The sequence below is a fragment of the Lactuca sativa genome, chromosome 5 (assembly GCF_002870075.4).
Source record: "Lactuca sativa cultivar Salinas chromosome 5, Lsat_Salinas_v11, whole genome shotgun sequence".
Classification (NCBI taxonomy): domain Eukaryota; kingdom Viridiplantae; phylum Streptophyta; class Magnoliopsida; order Asterales; family Asteraceae; genus Lactuca; species Lactuca sativa.
In genome coordinates, this window is record NC_056627.2 from 310,575,911 (window position 1) to 310,579,992 (window position 4,082).

General features: G+C 30.3%; 1 long non-coding RNA gene across 1 annotated transcript; it reads right to left on the minus strand.

Annotated features, from left to right (window-relative positions):
* Positions 1 to 272: 272 nt before the first annotated feature.
* On the minus strand, positions 273 to 1,861 carry LOC111890784 (uncharacterized). The gene is made up of 4 exons (XR_002849994.3): positions 1,411 to 1,861; positions 953 to 1,050; positions 819 to 863; positions 273 to 706 (listed from the first exon to the last, which is right to left on the minus strand). It is a non-coding gene; the product is annotated as an uncharacterized LOC111890784 (long non-coding RNA).
* Between the last annotated feature and the right edge of the window lie 2,221 nt (positions 1,862 to 4,082).

Genomic DNA, 4,082 nt, shown 5'->3' on the forward strand with positions numbered 1-4,082 from the left:
GGAAAATTAATATCTTGTGTCTCAAAATTCTAGTATTGCTATAAATTAGCTTTTTTATTTGTATATTTTATATGAACAATAAACTTCATCAATATTTACCGAGATGTACTTTTTAAACTACCACTTTTTAGTTCACACATTTACTTTGCTACAAAAACAAAAAACCAATCAATTTACATCCAAATTGAGAAAAACGGTCTTTTGACTTTATAAATCAAAATTCTATTTCAAAAGGGACAACATATACAAGCAAAAATATCAATGCAGGAACATTCAACTACACATGAAGATTTCAAACTTGCGGTTTATACAAATACATTAGCTAAGTTTTTTAGTTTACCACTCGTTCAAAACAAATTAGAATCAATAACTCTAAGTTGTATTAGAGAAACTATCTATTTTATTTGAGAGATAAATATCCAAAAAAAAATTAAAAAACAAAAAACAAACTTTTTTGTAGAATTCCCACACGTTTGTTCCAAGATTTGACCATTTTACCCTTGGGATTTCCGTTAGCTGCTATGACTTTTGGATCTATATGTATATTGTCTTTTTGGTGTTGGCTTCAAAGTTTTGCTTATTTTTCATGAACATCCCAATGGCCTTGCTTTCTTTTCATTTTATGACCTTTTTGCCCCTAGCTCTAATTGGAAGGTTATATGGGCCTTTTTTATATTATCTGTCTTCACTAACACATGTTTTTATCCTACACAAATATAATATAGTTAAATGGATATCATTTTAACAAAAAACCAGATAGATGAAGAACAACTAAGAAACTAAATGAACCAAGAACCAATTTAGGAGCCTCATCCTACCTTTCAAGCTCTTTTTTATGCACCTTCAATTAAAAACACTAAAACCTACAATTGAAAGGATTAGGTGTTTAATAATTGAATATATCTAATGAATTGCAAAAGTACATGTGTATTAGTATAATTTTGTAACTTACCCTTTAACAAATGACTTTCCAAATACCATCCTGAATGGAATTAAAATTGGATTATTCTTGGACATGTTGCTGCTCCTAACCTTCAACAATTCCTTGACCTATACAAATATACAATTTCAAAAGTTACTTGACTGATTCTATATCATCTTTCAAAGCCTAGGCCTACTAACTTGTTTTATGTAGCTGTCAATAATAATATACAAAGTTCCATAAAAATTACAAAGAAATCAACACAAAAAAATTAAATATACTAACATTGTTGTAGTTGTTGATGTTTTAAAATATTTGTTGTTATTTGGACCGGTATAGGAAATCACCAATTGGGTTGACAACCTAGAAAAAAACTTTGATCTAGTCCTAGAATCCCTAGAAATTAGCATGAAACTCGTCTAAAAATCCTAGAATAATTTGTTATTTGCATAATCCATAAGAAAACAATAGAATACATTTTATTATACCTCAACAGGCTGGAAGGTCTACAATTGTAACCATGTCAGTCTCATTTGCTGTGACCTGAGAACAAATAAAAAAGTACATATATTCATATGTACTTCAATGGTTGGTAATAAACTATATAAATTTCAGTAAAATAATACAATTTACCAGAATGAGGTTCATGAGAGAAAAAAAAATCTTATCTTGTTGTGACTCCTTTGTAGTGGAATCCCTTGGTTCATTTTCCAAATAATCAACCTTCTCTCAAATTCAAATTTAAGGAAACATTTCTTCGTAAAACCCAATATTCTGAAAGCATGAATTGTGATCTTAACCTTGGAAACATAAAAATTTCAACTTGGGAATCAACATAACAAAAATAAATGGTATTTCGAAAGAGAATAGAGTATATGATTAAAGAACAAAGTGAAAGAATTAGACTGGTATAAGAATTCTTGAGGGCAACTATTTTGAAAAAAAAAGGAAAAAGCATACCATATGGTTCCATTTTGGCAGTACAGTCCTTCAAGTTTCCTATTGCAACATGACATCGTTATTTGTTTATTTAATTGCAGAAAATAATGAAATACATTACCTTTTCAATCAGACTGAGATCATCAACGTCGCTATTTTTTTTATTTAATTGTGGTGGTGGTGCTTAGGGCTTTTTTGTAGAGAGAGGTAGAGGAGCCCTGTCGTTGGCTCACAACATTTCATGGCCAGGGAACAGCGGGCTCTGGGTGCTCTAAGCTAGGGTTTTTAATGGAGATTACAGCGAGAGAGATGAAGTTGAGTCTTTAGCCACTATAAAAAACTGAAAAGTGCAAGAACTGAAAATCGAAACAAAACTTTAACTAATATATATCAATTTAGGGCTAGAAAACATAAATTGCATTAGGGCTCGTACCTGGTACTACCTACCCGACATGACAGGGTAGCAATGTCGCTGTTTCAACGACCACCTCTTGCATAAACCTTCTGTTAATATGAACCAACAAACCTACATGGAATCAGAGATGCACACATCAAGCTTATAGAGAGAGAGAGAGAGAGAGAGAGAGAGAAAGCAAAACAAAATTGGAGAATATAAACTCGTAAATATGTAATTTCCAATGGATGATTAATTCAACTGAGCATGGGATGAGTCTCTTCAATTTATTGTGTATTCCTGAAGAAGAGGGATTTTCACAAAAATAAGTGCGAAGAACTTGCCCTTCTGTTGAAGTTGTTGGACGGGATAAGGAAAGAGACCAGGTCAAAAGCTATCGACATAACTATGTTAGACCGGATAAGATTATTTTTTCTACGATGCATAAAATTGTTGTATATGGTGCTTTAAGATTTGGACCTCTTAAAATTCAGCATTTTGGGGTAAATGCTTTTTAAGGTATAAAAATATATATCAGTTATGAGTGAAGGGAAATAATATATGGAAAACAAGAAACTGATAATCAAAGAACAAACAGCAAAGAACCTAATTTTCAAAATAGGAAAAAACTATACAAGGAACCTTTGCCTTAAAAAAACTAAAATCCTTTCCTTTGGTAAATTACAATCCAAGAAGAAATAACAAGACCCCAACAGACAGATGAAAAACCATGATGATGTCAAGAAATGAATAAGGGAATACATAGGATACCACAATGCAAGAGTCAACAAGAATTGAATATGAGTAAACAAAGATACAACGATAGAAAAACAATGAGAAGAAATCAAGATTCGTAATCAAAAGGTTAAATAATAATCTATATTTTACAAGTATAGAATGGTGGAAGTTCATTAAAATACTGGTAGTCATAGAAAGCATCAGAAGATGAATAACTTTATACGAGTAAACATATAACTTTGAAGTAAAATGTCTTGATAAGAAACAATTTCAAATTCATAATGTTGTATAAAAGTAAAGATGAAAAGTGCAATGTTATAATTGGTGGATTTTTTCAAAGTAAATCGTCTTGATAAAGAAAAAAATGATAGATTTTTTTAAAGTAAAATGCCTCAATGAGGAGAAAATAGAAAGTAAAAAGTATAATTAACTATTTTATGATTTGAAGAATATCACAAATGATGATATGATCAACTGATTATGAAGCTCAATGTTTCCCCTGCACACATCTTCAAAACTAAAACTCTTGTATATTATTTATGATACATATTTAAATATTATATAAAGCTCATCAAAAAAAAGAAAAATGATCAACAAAAAAGAACAAATTACAATTGATGCAACAACAATCAAGCAAATAATGATATTGTTGCTTCTCTTTTATTCCAAACTAAAAAAAGGGTTGAGATAATCTTAGGATTCATAAATAATACATAAGGTACATAATGTGTTCATCTAGTGCCACTTTAGAGTGAATGAAAAAGAAAGGACAAACCGCCTCGATTGCAGTTTACCACAATAAAAGAGTAGACATGAACTAAATCTGAGTACAAAAGTACACATGAAAAAAATAAGAAACATATCAAGATTAATAATAACATACAACTTAATACCTTACATTCTACTATCAACAGTTAGAATGCGTAGGAATATGCCACCATGTCAACTGTAGTAAAAACATGAAATCATCTTAAGATTCTTAATCAAGCTTTCATAACTTATTCTCAGTTTAGTGCATTTTGAATTATATGAACGCCTATCTTCTAATTAAATTGGCTGTTGAATTATCTTTTCTGATAAAAGATGTAA